Raw genomic sequence first — 21,586 nt, forward strand, 5'->3', positions numbered from 1 at the left:
CTACTTTGTAAGCTATTTTAAAATTTGTTTAGCTATTTTCAGCTATTTTTTAGAGACGATTTTGCTATTTTTATGTCTCAAAACCTGGCAACACTGTTTATTATTGTTAACTGAACTTGTTTGTTGAACCTTAGCATTCATAGAATGTAAATATGTATTTAATTTTCGATTTTAATATATACAACAAATTCTCGATGGAATCATCGATTATGTCGATGGTTTGAACCATCGTGGGGGAAAACCATCGAGTACCGTCTCTATCGATGGCTCTCCGGCTCTAATAAACAGTATAATTGGTTACTCCCAGTCATTCAGTCTCGAAAGTGCACACTTACCAGTTTTTCATGTGAGGCGGCTCGCCGATCACCGCCTCACAATGTATAAACGATAATCGGAATTATTATTTAATAATGCCGTCCAAAGCGCTGGTGTTTTATCGGCTATCGGCGGCGCAACCCTGCGTGGAGAGTTTTGAGCGGAGAGTTGCGTCGCCGGCGCCAAGCGCTTTGGGCGAGCGGAAATAGAGCTAGTTTTTAGTTGACGTGGGCGCGCGAGAAAGACAAGTCGAAAGGTTAAGTTAAGATTTTTTACGCGAGGAAGACGTGTTCACTTTAAAAGTTAGAGTTTAAGATTTTGCGCGAGAAGTGCGTGTTCAGTTTCCAATGTTATGAATTAAGATTTTGCGGAGAATAAATGACTACCGAAATAAACGGCAATTGGTTATAAAAGACGAGAGACAGTCACTTTGGATAGCTGGCGGAGAGGACAGGCGGGCAAAGCGACGGACAGGTGAGCGCGTGGAATAGGTGAATCCGCGCGAGTGATACACGTGAGTGGCCATCCCCATTCGAAACCACTCAGACGTCGTTGCCGGCGGAGTCCATCGAAGAACCCGGTCAAAAAGATCCCGAGAGTCGATTTGGCGGACGTGGCGGAGAGGTTGCGTCAACTGGGAGGAGGACGGCAAGCGACCCTTTCTGTACCGGATCAGGGTTCCCCTGAGGGAGGACGGCGAGCCGATGGCCCAAAACAGGGCGCGTACGAACCGCGAGAGGAGCCGAGCGCCGCGCTAGAATCGGAGGAGGATGAGGCCAAACTGCTGGCCGACATGGCCGACATCCTGGACGGCTGGGAGCCGAATTTGATCGAGACCCTTATGGGGGAGAGCCCCCACCATTCGACCCGACTCCGGTCATCCCACCCGGCTGGAGGATCCGGACCCCGGGGGCCTCGTTGGATGAACAGACAATCCGAGCGGTACAGTGGGAGCTGAACCGCCTCACATAATTTAATTTTTTATTTATTTTATTTTTAAATGGGTCAAGGGACGCGCGCAAGTCGCGGCGATCAGCAATGCAACCCTGCCCTTCGCGGCGAAAGATCGAAGGGCCGACGCCGTGGTGAGTTGCATTGCCTACGCCGAGCAGCGGAGAACCGCGGTTGAGTGCGAACAGCCGATTAGAATTTACATGTCCATGATGACTGCCACCAATGTACCTGCAAAAAAGAATAAGTTAATATTGAGTTAAAGTTTAATGTATTTATGTTGAATGTTAATTTATTTATTATTCTTATCGTCATTTATTGTAATTGTCTTTGTCTCACATGTGCTAATTAGTGATGTCAATTGCATGTAATTTTATTGTAAATTCAATCGATATGTCTAATTGTTAAGTGATTAGATAGCGTCTCGACGTTCAACACCACAGTGACTACCGGAATTATGCACCCCATCCCATTGAAAAAAAAAAAGTACCACTGAAGCTGCCATCCACTACTCACACCATAGTTGCTCACCCACGAGCAATAACTCGAGTGCCACGAGCGTGATCGGACGCACACCGCTGAGCGCGAGGCCGGCGGGCAAATAAGTAGTCTAGCCTGCAAACCCAAAAAATTACTCTAAGCTGAGACTTTACTGAATACTGAAATAAACGAAATGATATGAAAGTGAAGCTCAGTGTATTCTTTATTTCAAATTAAATACTAACACCGGTAGTAAAATATATGCGTACACTCTGGAATCCGAAAATGAACTGATCTCAGCTCTGCATTTTTGCTCTCTCACTAGTCGTGTCTTCAGTTCCGTTATCTTCGCCGCCTTGAGTCTAGCCTCCAGAGTTGCCGAATCAACTATTTTGTAGCTAGATCTCATGGCTACAAATCAGGCTATTTTAAAATATTACACTTAGCTAAAATGCAAGCGAACTTTTAACAGAACTGGTTAGTTTCGATATTTTTTCTAGTGATATTTTCCAACATCATAGGGCAGCATGTTTACATTGGCAAAATGTTTACATCAAGATTGATAACTATTCCTCAAAAACTTTATATCTTTTCGCAAGCGTCAGGAAAGCGCCACAAGCATAAATAATGTCAAATTATAATCAAAAGTGCCGAGACGCATGGCTTACAAAGCCAGAATTAAGAGACTGCGTGAGAAAAGTGCCCGCAGATCCATAGATGTGTACTGCGCCTATAGCAAGTGCACAATAAAGGCAAAAATCTTCTATTTGCAAATCAAACGCTGAAGTCGAGCGCCTGTTCAGCCAAGTTGATTTGATCAAATGTTGTTATAACTTTCCACCCAACTACCTTGAAAAGGCAAATTATAAAAGCGACAATGGTGAAAATGACGAGTAGGCTAACGGTGTTTTTATACCCTGAACCCATTGAAAATGGGAAATCAGGGTATAATGGTTTTGTTAAAAGTATGTAACAGGCAGAAGGAGGCGTGGCAGACCCCACAAAGTATATATATTCTTGATCAGGGCGACAAGCTGAGTCGATTTGGCCCTGTCCGTCTGTCTGTCCGTCCGTCCGTCCGTATGTATGAACGCGTCGATTTCAGAAGATATAAGAGCTAGAGACTTCAACTTTTTTTTAAAATGTCCGTATATATCACGCGCATATCGAGTTATCACTAAAAAACGATAACTCATTCCGATACTTTTTATCGATAAAAAACCTTATCGAAGATCACTTAAAAAATTATATCTCCTACATCTTTCAAGCTAGAGTCTCCAAATTGAAAATGTATATTAAGACCAGGGACCGTAACGATTATAATTTTTATAGCAAAAAATTAAAAAATAATAATTATTTTTTGATAAATAAAAAAAAAATTATATTTAATTATTATAAATGATTTTTATGATAAAAATCAAAAATAATAATTACAGAACAATTTTTATATAAAAATCAAATCATAACTCTTATGTTTGATTTTTATTATAAAAATCAAAAATAAAAGTTATGATTTGATTTTTATTATAAAAATTGAAAATAAAAATTGAATTGAAATATCTTTTGAACTAAAGGAGCTAGATCATAAATTTTTATATATATGTGATCTACGCATTAATACCTTTCATTTGATATATAATATGTATGTAAATATGTACATGTATATGTACATATACATATATATTTAACTATATGCTTAGGCGCTTGTCCACTGCACTTGCGCTGTGCACTTGCCCGTACCTATTCAGCAGGTAGACAGAAGCAAATAAAGCATAATCGCTGTATATATGCATATTCATATGTTTATATGTATATATATGCATTATTGACACATTCCCCTGCACCCATAGATATAACACTTAGTATAAGTTTACTATTTATTTAGTTTTAAGAACATTATTTTTTTTATAGCATCTGCACTTAGGTTAGACCTCAAATCTGTTAGTACAAGCTTAAGAGCAGAAAATGCCCTTTCCACCGAAACCTGCGTGGCAGGCACCGAGTGAACTACCTTCGCAAGACGGTACAATCGTGGATACGTGAACTTTTTATCCTCCCAATAGCACATAATGTCCACGTTTAAATCTATGGGTTTTGGGGAATATCCATAAATTTCGGTTATGGCCAATTTTAGTTCCGGTTCGTCCTCTTCCTCAGACTCTTCACAGTCAGACGCAACCTCAATAGAGTTCAAATATGCGTTTAAAAATGAACAAGTGCTTTGCGAATTCAGTTCAAGGCCATCGTCCGGTTGACTCGACGTTGCCTGTGAGACCTCTGGCGAAATCCCTTTATCGATTGTGTGGCTCTCCTGATAATAAAAGCAAAAAAGATAATTAGTAATTGCTTTTAAACATGGAAGGAGATATTAGACTCACCTTTTTATTTAGGGCAAGTATTTGGCGCATCAATGCTACCAAATGATTTTTGGCTGCCGCCAGCTGAAGTGGATTCTTTAGAAGAATTCGACGAATTCTGGCATCCAAATAAATTGACGAAAGAATTACCTCATTCGTTGTGAGTATTTCTTCACGCTTTTCCAAGCTTTTAGCTAGATCCTCACTATGGATGTTGCTAACCATAGACTTTATCATTAGTTTTGTTTCCAGAAAAAGCTTGTAGAAATCTCCAAAATAAAGTTGTTCGCTTTGCAACTTTTTTGTGGCTTCTGAAATAGGCTCCAGCACAGACAACAGAACTTTGATGTCAACCCATTGCTTCTTTGAGAGTTGCAAGTTTTCAGGCAAGTGTTGCTGGATGAACTCCTCGTATATGCATACACTTCTTAGCATTTCAAAACATGAACTCCATCTGGTGGGCACATCAATGACAGGCAGAGGTAGCGCTGTAGTTGAAATTGCTAGTCTAAATTCAGTATACAAGAAGAAAATTATTCATTGGTATGATTAGAATTCGTTAATTTGTATGTTTACCTGAACGTCGGTGTGCGCAAAGCTTTTACAAGTTTTCGCGCACTTGCAACAGTAGCATCCCTTGCATCATTGCTCAAAAAATCTTTCACGGCTAATTGCAACGAGTGAACAGCACATCGAATTGATGAAATCGAAAAAACATTTATGCTGTCCATCAGCTGCTCATTTTCGATGTCAGCACTGACCACACTTTCCAGTTCCTCGTTCAAACAATCAATTGCCTTTATGATATTTCTACCATTGTCCGATGTTATCGTATATAACTGCTGCTTTGAAATCGAAAATTCTGCCAAAATATTTTCGATTTCAATGCTCAAATTGAGCCCTGTGTGTTGGCGCTGCAGCTCAATTATGCCCAATGTCTTTATTTCAATGGCATGATTTCTATAATATTAGACGTTTAATCCCAGAATGCCTTTGGAATGTCGAGAAGCAATGTCAATTTTGAGCGATAGCATTTTACTTTGAAGTCGATCTCTTAAGACGGACTTTTCGCGCTCATATTTTTCCGTGACATGATGCATAACATTCCGTGAGGTAATGGGGCTCATCTGCAACCCATTAAAAATTTGGTCTGTCAGCGCTTTAAAAGGTGCAGAATCAAAAAGAGAGAATGGCACTTTTTCATCTGTTACCAATTGCACACACGCTTTCTTGACCTCGCTTGTCGACATAGAAACAGTGAATTTTGTTTTCTTCTCTTGAGGTTCACTTGTGTCTTGATTCAACTCAGACATGTACTCATCGGCATGACACTCCTGAAGATGTCTCTTCAAGTTGGTGAAGTAATTTCCCTTGAAGGAACGCTTACAAATTTTGCAATCCGTAACGTCTTGCTCCACTTTAAAACAAAAAAACTCGCGGACAATAGCATCACGCTTACGACCCATCGCAATCAATCACCAAATTATAAAAGAAACAATGCATACAAAAAGCTTAACGATGCTGCGTTAACCACTTCTTATCGCAAATCAAATTCTTAAAATAGATTTTTAACGGTTCTCCCCGTTGCACAGTGGGCCAAACGGCCCAATTACTTTAGTTTTTTTTTTCTTTATAAAATAAATTTTTTTCTAGAATTTAGACGTTTAGGTGTAATGGTTGCGAATCTCTAAGATTGCAAATTGCAGCGCATATCGTTTGCGACAACATTGTCGCCTGCGCTGCAATGCAAGAGAGAGAGAGAGAGAGAGCGGAGCTTTAGCGATCGAGCTTTCGCTAAGCTTACGCTAAGCTTACGCTTTGCTCGCTCGTCGGAGACAGTGGGAGAAATCCACTCAATCACATCCCGATACCCAAAGCTTCGCTGAGAGCGAAACGCCGAAATAAAGAACACTGGAATGTGGGTGTATAAAAAGCGGCCACATTGCCAGCTCGATCTTTTTCCGGTCCACATTTGCCACAAAACACCTTTCGTGTAACTCGCCCAACTCCAATTTTTCTTAAATTTTGTTATAATCATCATATATATACATATATAGTTAACGAAAAAACAAGAAAAATTTTGCTTACAAAAAATTGGCAGTCGTAAAAGAATCTGGCCCACCGTGACCAGCTGAGCTGGTCGGTTAATGACTTTGGTGCGCGCAGCCGCACGCGTTTTTATTAGTGGAAAAAAAAAAGTGTGCAAGCAGACCCCCAGGTATTTAAATTAAATTTAAACTTAGTTTTTTGTAAAGACTAAGTCGGTTTTTTTATATTTCGCAGCCTATATAATAACCCTAACCTCTCGGCCAGCAGAAGGCCACATGCACATATGCGCTGTGCAGAGGTTAGGGCTATATGAAAAATAGCCACCAAAAAAAAAAAATCTGTCCCCAAACCAAAAATGTACAGCAGATCGCAGAACGGCGAGGGATTATCGACGACAATAAAATATAACTAAATATTAGTAAATGTGCGGTTGAAAAAAAAAGAAAAATTAGAACAAGAATATATATATTTGCATGTGTGCGCAATGTGTATGTGACGAAAAAAAAAAAACAAAAAAAAAAACTACAAAGACAATTCCATCAAAGTGAGCGTGCATAAAACTGCAAGTACACAGAAAGAAAAAACTCTAGATGCTTAACTAAATACGCGTTTTTTATAAGAGCTAATTATGCATATATAAAAGAATTATATATACATATCTATATAAATATATAGATATAGAGAAAAAAATTGAAATTTAAAAGAAGAAAAAACCTAAAATCATGATAATGCCCCACATAAGATAATATTCAATAATACAAACATCCTCCATATAGCAGCAGCAGCAGTCACCAAAAGAAAGGCCTTTCAGCGGTGGACATAAACAAAAATGAACTGTGAGTGCTAAATTAACCCTTGCCTTCCCCTCCCTATCACGTCCCCGAAACCTATAATGAAATGAAACTTAATAAATAATTAAAGAAAAACCAATAGCAAAAGTTGGAAAAAAAGAAAAAAAAAGAGAAAAAAAAAGAAAAAAAAAAGGAGAAATGTTGAATAAAGAATGAAATACAAACTATGAAATAAGAACTATGAATTAAAACTAAATTTGTAAATTTATACATTCACTGATATTCCCCAAATACCTAAAATATGATTTAACATTTTCTTTATTATATTCCTATACTATTATACTATTATATTATTATATTATTATGTTACTACTATATTGTTAACCTTTTATTTCACTTATGGTTTTTTTTTATAGTATGTAGTTTTTTTTTCATTTCACACATGCGAACTAAATATTATCCACATGCACATACATATATATAAACACAAGTAATCACGAAAAAAAAACATGAAGCGACAGTAATTAAGTATAAATGCAAATGTAATAGAATAGTTAGTTAGAATAGTTAGAGTTAAATTAACGAATAAATGTATCTTTTAGAATTTTTTTGAGTTTACTTAATGGATTAGTATGGTAGGCTAGGAGTATAGCGTTGGCATAGACGAGAGAGAGAGTCGAGGCAATCCTTAGTTGGGGATCTTCACAAACCGGTTAAAGCTGAAGATCATGGTTGGGTTTGGGTACAGACAGCGAGAAGCCAACCCCACCTCGGCTTCCGCGTCTTTCTAACTGTCCGTGTTTGTTTCGTTTTTTTCTTGTTGTCCGAATGTTTGCGATAGGAATCCTAAAAATTTTAAAGTTTGTGTGTATTGGTGACGGTTTGGCAAGACCCACCCCCCCGCCGACAGAGCTAAGGGAACCAGAGGATTCCGCCCGCCATTACCCGATCCACGTCTTGTATATGTTTGGTTATGTATGTGTGTATGTATGTACGTATGTGCACGAAGATCGCCTTCATACCCGAGCATGAACGGTTACATAGGATATATTTAAAATATTGAACAAATTTTAGGTTTTTTATTATTGTTTATAAAATGCATTGACCGATAGGTACCCACTGTGCGTATGTCATTATGCTTTGGTTCCATCTATCTGTTTCACTCTTTTGCGCCTCAAGTAAAGTGTTATATCTATGGGTGCAGGGGAATGTGTCAATAATGCATATATATACATATAAACATATGAATATGCATATATACAGCGATTATGCTTTATTTGCTTCTGTCTACCTGCTGAATAGGTACGGGCAAGTGCACAGCGCAAGTGCAGTGGACAAGCGCCTAAGCATATAGTTAAATATATATGTATATGTACATATACATGTACATATTTACATACATATTATATATCAAATGAAAGGTATTAATGCGTAGATCACATATATATAAAAATTTATGATCTAGCTCCTTTAGTTCAAAAGATATTTCAATTCAATTTTTATTTTCAATTTTTATAATAAAAATCAAATCATAACTTTTATTTTTGATTTTTATAATAAAAATCAAACATAAGAGTTATGATTTGATTTTTATATAAAAATTGTTCTGTAATTATTATTTTTGATTTTTATCATAAAAATCATTTATAATAATCAAAAATAATTTTTTTTCAAAAAATTGCAAATAAAAGTTTATCCTTTTTTTGAATTTCCCGTAAAAAAATAACGTATGTGTGTTTTTCCCTCTCTTCTTGGGGCTTCCTAAAGGCCTCAATTTTTTTAAATTCATAACTCTTATTTGCGGTCCCTGATTAAGACGCATGTCATACAATTTCGGTTTTTGTTAACTACTACCACTAAATTCTCCCCCTCACCCTCATCTTTGCAAAAGTCGTATATCAAATACTAGAGACTTGTGCTTCAGTATACACATACATTTTAACATTATGATTACGTTCTGAAAGTTTCATTACGATCGTACGTCTAGAAATTAAATTATTCAACAAATAAGTTGTTATTATATTGCCACACTGCAGCGCAACCCAAGCGCAATCGCCTGTATATGTGAGTGTGTGTATATGCGTGTGTTTGTTTGTATGCGTGTGTGTGTGTGTGTGCGTGTGTGTGTGTGTGTGCGTGTACCGTTGATTTTTTCGTCTGTGGCGCAGCTGTGATATAGACAAGACGCGCCGGCTTTAGGGGTGACATCTTGAGGGGAGTAGAGATGGTAACTCGCAGGTTTGATTACACTGGTCGGCAAATATGTTTTGACATACATACGATTGATTTCATATTCTATAGTGCATGGTATTCATGCTGTATTTCCTCAACTTGGCCGCTTCCAGAAATTGGTCGAAACATTGGATGTTGCGTGAAAGGGATCCTCGCCGAGCTGCTGGCTGTCGGCATACATGTAGGCTTCGTTGGAATCGTTTAGACCATCCGGTGAGTGGACCACTTCGCACAGCTCCTCCTTGTCAATGTTCACAGTCTCAATTGGCCATTGCCACTGGAGGCGTCGTCGTCATTAGGGCATGCCTCCGGCATGGGATATATGTATGTATATGTACAGTCAAGTTCAACTGTCATACGGAGAGGTAGTAAAAACCAACTGCAAAACAGTTGGCCTAATTGGTATGTATGTATGTATGTTTTAAATAAGAGTTTGTTTAATTTCATTTAATTAATTTAATAAATAGAAAAATAGAAAACATAAATCTTAATATGTATATAAAAAAAAAATAAAAACAAAGATAATTCAATAAATTTATAATTCAGCAACATTAACTAGATAATTCAATAAATTTATAAATGTAAATTTCTACATACATAATTTCATATCATTAATTTAATATAATTATAAATAAAATAATTAATATAAAATTAAAAAACATAACATTCAATACGTATCAACAAAAACAAAGATTATTTATTAATAAAAGCTTAAATTATATGATTAATAATAATATATTAATATATATACATATACATATATATACAAAAATGAAAATTCCCTGGCGACGATCACATTGGCCTTCTGATGAGTATACCACACTGTTGAAAGATTTTACAATGATTATGTAAAAATAAATTTTTTTTGTTATGTTTTGTTTTTGTTATTTATTGTTATTGTTTTTACTTACATGTATACATATCCACATACACACATACATGCATATGTGCAAATCTTTAATATTGCTGCCCTGTGCTGTTAATAATGTACGTGCGTATACATATATGTACGTACATATGTATGTACATATGAATGTCTATAACACATGAATTTGACTTGCGCCTGCCAAGGGCTTTTAATTGTGCGGACGACTTTTGATCAGCTCCGCGGAGGAAGTGTTAAAAGTTATTGCTATTATTAAGAATCGCGCCAATATATAGTTAACTACCTATTCTTTAATTATTTTTAATTTACGTTTATTTATGTTGATTTTACCAACAATCTTTTCGGTTTGCCACTTACAATTTTTCCTAATTAAAATTAAAACAAACTGATCAATAATAAATTTTCGGTGCTGGCAGCAAGGATGGGTGGGGGAAAACCATTCCTTATCTAAAGATGATTTTGCTGTAGCGTGCATGCAGTACAGAACAATTTTCTCTTTAATGCGAGCGATGTATGGCTTCTTTTCGAAAATTGTCCTAAATGTTTCGAAATGCAGCTTTATCAAATTGTAAAAATGGTCGGAAGGGGCCTTCAATTTAATATATCTATTTATATAATGAAAATTTTTATTGAGTATCAAATACTCAGAAGAACACTGCATTTCGTCTGATGATTTTAGAAGATTTGTACAAACTTCGCAATCAGTGTTTTGCTGCAACAGTTTGGGCAGAAGATACCCAGCAAAATATCGCAATGCATTTTCATTAAAATCATTTTGTATATTGGCAATGGTTGTATCTAATGACAATTCTATTTCTAAATCATCATCTAATGGTTCAATATCTGTTGGAGTGTGAGATGAATTACATTGTTCATGAAAAACAGATAATTGGGACCCGCTATCTTTTATGATATTGGCCAACATCAAATCTTCATCTGGAATACAATTTCCAGATACCGAAGTTGATGTCAACATTTTCATGGATAGCATTTTAGACAGTATTGTATTGAATTCGAATACTGTTGGATTACTATTTGTTCCTCCCCGACATCTAATCAAATAAAATAAATTCTCTAACGGATCTTGATTTAATTTGGATGTGGCAACAAAGAACAGATCATTCTTGTCACTCCAAATATTTTCTGCCAAAGCAATTACCGATGAGATTGTAATTATCATCCCATCAATGCAATACACTTTGTGTGGATAATGCAGATTTTGGAAGTAATCACGCATTTCCAGAAGGTATGCGTGAATATTATTTTTCTCCCTAAGAGCACATCTATAAGGATTGCTATCAAATAGCACATGACTATTTAAGCAATCAAAGAGGTTATTAATTTTTTCAATAAATATTGCCGTTGCAACTGCACTGTCTTTGCAATCAGCAAACCCACCTGAATCTATAACAGTGCGTATCGCAGAAGCTACACTGTGGCTAAAGATTTGTGTGGCAAATTTAACTTTCATTTTTTCAAAACAATTAGGACTGACATGTTTTAGAGTTAATTTCGGACATAAGCGAGTTAAATGTTTGGTTTCAGTTTCATATAATTTTCTTATTATTCCCCATGAAACTGTGCCATCAGGTGTTGAAATATTATTCTTTAAAAGAATATTTCGAAGAGATTTTATTAGATGCGGTGCATCAAATATTGCAAAAATTTCTTCGCCATTGACTTCAAATGAAGAATTATTTAAATTAATACCCCATCTATTGAAAACTGCTCTATTATTGGATCCCTGATCGCAAACAACGGCTTTGACATTAAGCCCCAATGCTTGCGCTAGTCCAATATTTTCTTCTACTTTATTTTTCAGGTCAGTATGATTTATGCCACGGGCTGAAACCGTATAGCTTAAAACATACTTCCAGTTATCAAAAAGACCCCTAACAAGAAAAACACAGACTTGCTGTCCTAAAAACTTACTCCTTTTAACACCATCGTCTTCAAATCCCTGTATCTCGTCAAGAGATGAATTGTATTGAAGCCCTCTTTTTACTTTGAGCTCGTCGAAAACTAAACGGCATATTTCGCCTTAGCGCTCATTTTTTCGACAATGCCCTTCAAGTTTTCTAATAGTTCTGGATTAAATCCAGGAACTAAATTTTTTAAAATCGCCCAGCGATTTAATTGTTTCTTACACGGGAGTCTTAAATTAAGAACATCCCTTAAGTAATCATATGCCCTAGCTGAGTAAAAATGCATATTTTGCGAAATAACTTTTTCAGCGCTGTTATATACCTGATTTTTTTTTAAAAGCATTTTACATAAGACCTTTGATTGGTCTGAAACATGAGGTAAATTGTTAATAGTCGTGAAGATATTAACATGCTTTTTCTCCTTTCTGGCTCTTTGGTAAATTTTTCTTTGCCTATGAGCATTTCTTAAAGATAAATACCTTTTTTTCAAATTATGATTCTTTTTCTGTATGTTCTTAAAAGCTACTTCCATTTCATAATATTTTTTCCGATAATATGCTTCGTTTTGCTCTCTTTTTAAACAATTTGAACAAAACGAAGACCTACCGGCACTTAAATCTTGCCACAATTGATTTTTTAAGCTATCGTCAAAGCTCAAAAAATTCTCTAAATTGTCTTCCTCGTCACTTGGATTTGGAATGTTGCTGATCGGATGCTGCTGTTCTGTGTCAGATGGCTTCACAAAGCCATCCAATACTTTGTCTAAACTTTTCTTTGTATATCTATAAGGAATAATATCTTCTTCCTGAAAGTCTATTGAATAAATGTCATCACTTACGTCAGCATTATTATTTGAGAGCAAATTTGAATTGCCCAAATGTAAAGTTGGAACTGCATTATTTCTTAAAAAACCTTTACCAATATATTTCCGCTCAAAATGCCTGTTACATATTCTAGACCTTTTTGGGTCGAAATTATTTGGTAAATTACATGCTTTAATCCATTTGTTTAACTGAAATTCTTTAGACGGAAACGCAAATAATCTAACCGGAAAATTAATGGAACTTTGCCTATAACTCGCACCACACGTTTCAATTATGCATTTCCCGCCATTTCTTCGTGAACATTTTTTGACACCATCAGTTGATTTTATTATAACACTTGTCTCAGCCATAGTTTTAAAAAAAACTTTAATAATTTTGGCACGATTCTAAGCAATAACAAGTAAGAAAGCTCTAGTCGAGACAGCTCGACTACGAGATCCCCTGAACCCTACAAGCAACTGATATTTCAATAATAATTAGCAAACACACACACGCATACAAACAAACACACGCACACACACGCATACAAACAAACACACGCATATACACACACTCACATATACAGGCGATTGCGCTTGGGTTGCGCTGCAGTGGCAATATAATGACAACTTATTTGTTGAATAATTTAATTTCTAGACGTACGATCGTAATGAAACTTTCAGAACGTAATCATAATGTTAAAATGTATGTGTATACCGAATCACAAGTCTCTAGTATTTGATATACGACTTTTACAAAGATGAGGGTGAGGGGGTGGATTTAGGGGTGGGGGGTAAATTTTAACAAAAACCGAAATTGTATAAAATATATCTTAATATACATTTTAAATTTGGAGACTCTAGCTTGAAAGATGTAGGAGATATAATTTTTTAAGTGATCTTCGATAAGGTTTTTTATCGATAAAAAAGTATCGGAATGAGTTATCGTTTTTTAGTGATAAACTCGATAAGCGCGTGATATGTACGGACATTTAAAAAAAAAGTTTAAGTCTCTAGCTCTTATATCTTCTGAGATCGACGCGTTCATACATACGGACGGACGGACGGACGGACGGACGGACGGACGGACGGACGGACGGAGGGACGGACGGACGGACGGACGGACGGACAGACAGACGGACAGGGCTAAATCGACTCAGCTTGTCGCCCTGATCAAGAATATATATACTTTGTGGGGTCTGCCACGCCTCCTTCTGCCTGTTACATACTTTTAACAAAACCATTATACCCTGATTTCCCATTTTCAATGGGTTCAGGGTATAAAAAGCACACAAAGTAAAAAAAAAGCTCGTTTAACACTCCCTTCTGCAGATTTAATTCGAAATCGCTCGCACAATTAAAAGCCCGTGGCAGGCACACGCCAATGTTCACGTATTATGAACATACACACTTACAATATACCACAGGCAGTAAGAAATTCTTACTAAGAATCGTTTCCCACGCCAACACATACATAATGGCAAATACATTTAAAACGGGACTACAACGGACGATTGACGAACATATTGTAAATGTGTGTGTGCATGGTTGTCGCGAAAATGTACAACAGGCAGCAAGAGCTTCGCATACTGTCATACATTTGGTCGTAAATATACTAAATGTGCAAGTGTGTATGTGCATGCTCGTCGCGAAATTATATTCTTTGTGCGCATCAAAATTTTCATACCCTTCCCACAAATTATCATTGAAACCCTTACAGTTTGCTTGCATGGGTGTGGCAAACGCTTTTAAAATTTTAGTGTACTCTTCACTCAAAAGGGGGATCGTCGCGAACAAATTTCAATTCTTGTGCAATGTTGAGCTTGATGATTTGAGAGCCCATAGAGAGAAAGAGAGAGAATAGTGTGTGAGAGAGAGTAGGACAAAAAACGCAAAGCGCATAGAACGAGACAATTTCGTTTGAGTTTCTGCAGCGCACTGATTTCGTCGTGCTATCTTTTGTACATATGTACATATGTATATTATTGTAGCCCGAATCTAAAATATATACATATGTACATACATATACTTTGTGGCACTGTGACCGGCGAGTAACTCATACACATACATACATATGTATATGTACATATGTGTGTAGTATAGTAACTGGCAGGTACCTGAGTAAGCTCCCTTGCACCTGTGCATATATGTATATATGTACAAATGTACATACATATACAGATTAAATTTACATTTCTTAAAATAAGCATATTTTCATACATTTGTATACAGGTCAAGGTGTCATAAAAATCATGAAAGTAAAATAACTTATGTAAATTATTGGCAAGTGCACTTATCACTTTAGTTAGTAGCTGACCTACATACAAGCGCGCCAATGTTCATGTCCCATGCATACACATATGCACATACACACACGTACATGTAAAAGCCCACAGGCATACAAATGCTTCTACAAGTGCTATTCCATAATTGTGAGCATCGCATTCTATGTGAACACACACACACAATCAAATGATACATGTGCAAGACTGACCAAATGCAAATGCTGGGCTTTAAAATTGCTACAAGCAGCAAGAGTCACGCACGCAGGTCAGAAATGCTCATACATGTAGCAAGGGACTACAAGTGTGTGTGTGCATGCCTGTCGCGAGATCATATTCTTTATGCGCCTCAACGCATTCATACCCTTCCCATAAATATATATCGAAACGCAAACATTTTGTTTGCATGAATGTCGCAAACGATTTGAAGATTTCAGTATACTCTTCATTCAATAGAAAAGAGCTGGGACCGTCGCGAAGAAATTTCAATTTTTGTGCGCTGCTGAGCTTCATGATTTGAGAGCCCACAGAGAGAGAGAGAGAGAGAGTTAGAGAGAGAGAGAGTTAGAGAGAGAGAGAGTTAGAGAGAGAGTTAGAGAGAGAGAGAGAGAGAGAGAGAGAGAGGGAGAGTTAGAGAGAGAGAGGGAGAGTAAGACAAAAAACGAAAAGCGCATACATGACCATTTCGTTTGCGTGCTTAGAGCGCACTGATTTCGTCGTGCTATCTTTCATTACCCGAGCCAGCCAATACCAAGCCGAGCGAATACGAAGTTGGCCGGGACCTGCTAGAGATTTTTCGGTGTTGAAAAACTTTGTACTACATGTCTAGTCTATGTGTTGTTTGGTCAGTGATAAATGTTTATAAAGTAGGGCTGCAAAAATATCGATGGCTGTTACCGATCTATCGGTGGAATTTGAATCGCCCGATAGATCGATGGCTTTTTGCACCATCGATATATATCTGTTATCTCTTTGCGACATTTCATTGCAGGATTGCAAAATGGACAAATTTTTAAAACCGTCAAGTTAGTAATAATAAAAAGCAAGGCAAAGTAATTTTTTTTGTTAATAATTATTAAATATTAAAGATAAGAGAGAAGCGACCATTGAGCCGAGAATGCCTGACTGATGTCGATGAGGCGAAAAAGCGAAAGAAGACATCGCAGGTATGGACACATTTTGACAAGTGCGAAAACAAAAAGTGTCGCCTTTGCGGCAAAGAATTTAAAACAAGTGGCAATACTTCCAATTTGCTGGAGCATTTAAAACGTGCTCATCCAGTTAGATCGAATGAGTGTCATCTAATTTAAATATTTTAATACATCAGACTCAAATAAAATCGATGAACGGTTCATCGATGGTTTTGCAGCGCTATTCACTAGTTTCTCCCAGTTATTCAGTCTCGAAAGTGCACACTTACCAGTTTTTTTAACAGAAAAAAACAAGAAGTTTAATGCCAAAAACCTTCGATAAGCTGTATAATTGGTTCTTCCCAGAGCGCGTTGGTACCACTCGCGCAATGCTTGAACCATTTGAGAATTATATAGTCGCTGCTTTTGTAAAAAGCATCAGTGTTGCCGAATCAGCTATTTTGTTGTTGCCGAATCAGCTATTTTGCAGCTAGATCTGGCTACTTTTTAAGGTCGATTGCTACAAAATTTTTCTAACAGCTATTAGCTGCAAATCTGGCTATTTTCATATATTACATTTAGCTAAAATGCAAGCGAACTTATAACAGAATTGGTTAGTTTAGAATTTTTCCAATTTTCCAATATCATGTTTACATTGCAATGTAAATGCCAATGCATTGGCAGAGAAGTATTGGGCCGAGATTTTTAATTATAAAGACTCGGCCTTCACTCATCCTTATGAAGTGCTGGCTAGCTTCGCCTTAAAATTATTATCCTTGTCCTGGTCGAACGCTGAAGTCGAGCGCCTATTCAGCCTAGTCAATTTAATCAAAAATAGGCTAAGAAACAGAATGAGTTGCACTGTGCTGAGCTCAATGTTAGCAATAAGGTAGGAAACAAATAGTTTAATGGTTGACATAAAAGTTATATGAGATTTTACTTATAGATATGGATTACGCCGACATGGCAAATGTTGCTATGAATATAGCCTTCCAATCAACTACCTTAAAAAGGCGAATTATAAAGGCGACAATGGTGAAAATGACGAGTTGGTGGTCATAGATGATATATTAACAGAATTAAATTAATAACGTTGACTTTTTATGAAAAATAACAATACTGTTTTGATTTTTGCTACTTTTTTAAGCTATTTTAGAAGAAAGTTGGCTACTTTTAGCTACTTTCAGCCCACGGTTTTGTTACTTTAGCTGAAAAAAATTCGGCAACAGTGCTTGGGAACCTCTTGTTCTAAAATACAAAGAACTTGATGAGATCGTATCGGTGCAGTCAGTACAAAAAATGTTAACTCTCTGCACGCAGCCTATCGGCATGAGCTGCTTTCTTTTATTTTTTTCTTCTTGTTCTATTTTTAAGTAAACACTTATTGCAATTAGGGCAATTTTGTTTCGCACTTCATGACAGCTGTTATGAATGAAATGGAAATAATTAATGTGTGCTCTCTCATTAATACCAACAACCAGTACAGCATGAGGAAACTGTGGCGACTTACCAAGATAATCAAAAGACAACCTCACCTCAACACCACACCCTAACACCAGACATCTCACCATCAAGCAGCCTGCAAAAATAGACAAAAAACAATTATTAGAAGGCTGAAGCCTTCGCTGCTCATCTCGAGGAAAGACTCTCACCTACATATTTGTCAACACGCCTGACGACCAAGCAGCAATACGCAGCGACCGGAAACTGTCACCTGGAGATGACAAAATTGATAATAGAATGATCAAACAGCAACCCCAGAAACATGCCGTGATCACAATGATCTTAATGCAAGGCAAGGCGTCCTCTGACGTCAACTCCTACCGCCCTGTGTGAAGTATTCAGTAGCTTTGAGCTGTTCATGAACAACTGAGCAACTGAGCAATGTGAGTGAGCAATGTGAATGAGCAACTGAGCAAAGTGAGCGAGTCAACTCACTTCGAAAAAAAAGAACAAGTGAACATGTTCACCAAATTGAGCAACGTTTACCCAACACTAGGCACGAGAGAAAAATTGTATTCTCCAATTGGTACCTCAAGATCCAATGATAACTGCTCACCGATGACGTCTGAAAGTTGAAGAACGTTTCTCCAGAACTGTTTCCAAGCAAACCGTTCGACGCACTTGGAAAAGGGCGGGCATGGCCGCGTTGCACGTAGGAAGCCCCATGTATCAGAGGTGAACAGAAAAAAAACGGATGGACTTCGCCAATGAGCACTTTTCCAAGCCTTCTAGCTTCTGGAAAAAAGTCATTTTCTCAAATGAAAGCATGTTTTGCCTATTTAGCATAAAAGGAAAGAAGCTAGTATGGAGAAAAATTGGAACAGCCATGGACAAGGAAAATTTATTACTGGCGGCCAGTGGTGTTGAAAATCTCTCTTTTATAGAGTCAACCATGGACCACAAGGACTACATACAAATTCTTAGTGAGAATTTTTCATCCAACAGGACAATGATGCGCGGCATACAGCCTACAATGTAAAACTCTAGCTACTTTACAATGTTAAAAGTCGACTATGTTAATAAGAAATGTTATAAAAAAAAAAAATTGTCCTTGTGTCCTAAATAAGATATAATACACATGTAATCATAAAACAAGTCAGAAAGCTCTAGTCGAGACTGCTCGACTACGAGATCCCCTGAACCCTTCGATCAACTGATATTTCAATACTAATTCGCACATACACACGCACACACGCACACACACACACACACACACACACGCATACACACAAACACACACACACACACAGGGCGAACAGCATTGCACGATAGCAAAGAAAGTGGAATAGCTCAGCTAAAGGGCTGTGGACGCACAAGCTCATCCCGGAGCTTGAACCATGGGTCAACCGCAAGCACGGCGAGGTAAACTACTACCTTACGCAGATCCTCTCGGGACATGGATGCTTTCGGAGCTATTTGAAGCGCTTTGGCCACGAGGAATCTGACGAGTGCCCCTGGTGCGAGCGAGGGCGCGTGGAAGACGCCAACCACATTCTTTTCGAATGTGGACGGTTCCTGGAGGAGAGGCGTCGTCTGGAAGAGGCAGTGGGCCGCTCCATGAGAGCGGACAACATTGTCAACACCATGCTGGAATCGGAGGAAGCTTGGGAACTAACAAGCACCTTCGCGGCCACAGTGATGATGGAGCTCCGCAGAGTCGAGCGAATGAGAAGTCGAGCTGTCCCAGGCTAAGGTAGCGCACAGTGCTTGCGAAGCAATGCTTTACGGCCGTCCCGCAAGCATCGCGCACTATCCTAGCCACCACGCAACTTGCACCTGTATAATTATAAAATCTGTTAATAAACGAATATAAAACAAGTAAGAAGACTCTAGTCGAGACTGCTCGACTAGGAGATACCCTGAACCCTCCAAGCTGATATACTTATCATTCTGCACTTCTGTTATGCACGCACACATGCATACATATGCATCCACCCTCACGCGCCCGCGCTCTGCTAACTGCGCAGTAAGCAGCGACTGCGCTTGGGCTGCGCTGCAGTGTAGGCAATAATATGAGAATTTACTTGGTGAATAACTTCGTTTGTAAACATACGATCATAATGAAATTTTCAGGGCGTAATTATATGGTCAAAATGTGTGTACATTCCAAAGCACAAGTCTCTAGTACTTGAAATACGTTTTTTACAAATTGGGAGCGAAGAGGGCGTGGTATCCAAAATCTGTTGATTACAAAATGTTTGTATTTATCGTACGTATATACACAGTAAATCTGAAGTCTCCACGTCTAATAGTATTCCAATGAGGCTCAAAAAACAAAATCAATTTTTCGATTATTCTCGATAAAAAAGTTATCGGATAAGTTATCGAAAAAATAAAGCAAACTCGTACTGCGTATGGTATACACGAGTATGCACACAAAATTTCAGCTCTCTAGCTCTTATATCTTCTGAGATCTCGGCGTTCATACGGACAGACGGACGGACGGACAGACGGACAGGGCTATATCAACTCAGCTCGTCATGCTGATCAAGAATATATATACTTTATGGGGTCTGCGATGATTCCTTCTGCCTGTTACATACTTTTTCACAAAAACATTATACCCTGATTTCCCATTTTCAATGGGTTCAGGGTATAAAAAAAAAAACACACACACACACACACACATACACACGCATATACAGGCGATTGCGTTTGGGTTGCGCTGCAGTGTTGGCGATATTATGAGATCTTATTTGTGGAATAATTTAATTTCTAGACGTACGATCGTAATGAAACTTTCAGAACGTAATGATGATGTATAAATGTATGTGTATGCCGAAGCTCAAGTCTCTAGTAGTTGATATACGACTTCTACAAAGATGATGGTGAGGGGGTGAATTTGGGGGCGGGGGGTAAACTTTAACAAAAACCGAAATTGTATAAAATACGTCTTAATATATATTTAAAATTTGGACACTCTAACTATAATGATGTAGGAGATATAATTTTTTAACTGACTTTCGATAAGGTTTTTTATCGATAAAAAAATATCGGAATGAGTTATCGTTTTTTAGTGATAAACTCGAAATGCGTGCGATATATACGGACATTTTAAAAAAAAGTTGAAGTCTCTAGCTCTTATATCTTCTGAGATCGACGCGTTCATACATACGGACAGACGGACGGACGGACGGACGGACGGATGGACAGACAGACTGACGGACAGGGCTAAATCGACTTACATAGTTTGTCGCCCTGATCAAGAATATACGCTTGCCAGAAAAACTATGCGTACAGGCCTAATGTGCGACTTTGATAAATAATAGTATTATTATCAATATTATATTTTTTAGTGAAAAATTTAATAACACACATTTATCAACTATTTCTTTAAAATAATATTGAACAGTTTCTTTTTTTATATTTAAAATAAGAAAAAACAAGTAAGAACGTTGCAGTCGGGCGCTATCGACTGCGGAATACTCATTCACAGTCCGTATACATGATGCTATGTTTACAAAGGGGCATATATTCTTATTTCAAATTTAATTTAGCTTTAAAAAAATTTAGTACACAACAATTATGCTTTTTGATTATATTGTAGCTTTTGGTAATTTTTATCGAGTAATCGATAATTATTATATTGATCGTGCACTTTTTGAGTACAAATGTATGGTAATTTTCGTTGATAGCTTTCGGTCACACCTATTGCAGATTCTTTAGCGTTTGCTTACATTACAAAAGCGCGCTTTTTAGCATTCTAAGAATTGCGATTGATTTCTAGATTTTCTGTTATTGTAGTTTTGTCAGATGACGCTCTGTTATTAGCTTATTGTATTTTAGCTACCAGTTTGTCAAGCAAAACGATAGCGTGGGTGATAGAGGCGTCGCAAGTTATGTTACAGCGGCGGAGGTTCAAAGCCCATTCCTTCACTGTTAT

General features: G+C 37.4%; 2 long non-coding RNA genes across 2 annotated transcripts in view; both read left to right on the forward strand.

Moving 5' to 3' along the window:
* Window positions 1-16,810, forward strand: part of LOC149090791 (uncharacterized) — a 167,107-nt gene extending 150,297 nt beyond the window's left edge. Inside the window, exon 2 of the long non-coding RNA XR_016197546.1 lies at window positions 16,713-16,810. This is a non-coding gene — a long non-coding RNA (uncharacterized LOC149090791). The remainder of the gene's footprint in view (window positions 1-16,712) is intronic.
* The window catches only part of LOC115565530 (uncharacterized), a 184,163-nt gene extending 166,846 nt beyond the window's left edge, over window positions 1-17,317 (forward strand). The window contains exon 2 of the long non-coding RNA XR_016197548.1: window positions 17,134-17,317. This is a non-coding gene — a long non-coding RNA (uncharacterized LOC115565530). The remainder of the gene's footprint in view (window positions 1-17,133) is intronic.
* Window positions 17,318-21,586: the final 4,269 nt, after the last annotated feature.

The sequence above is a fragment of the Drosophila navojoa genome, chromosome X, assembly GCF_054131105.1.
Source record: "Drosophila navojoa isolate 15081-1374.11 chromosome X, UAZ_NAV_1.0, whole genome shotgun sequence".
Classification (NCBI taxonomy): Eukaryota; Metazoa; Arthropoda; class Insecta; order Diptera; family Drosophilidae; genus Drosophila; species Drosophila navojoa.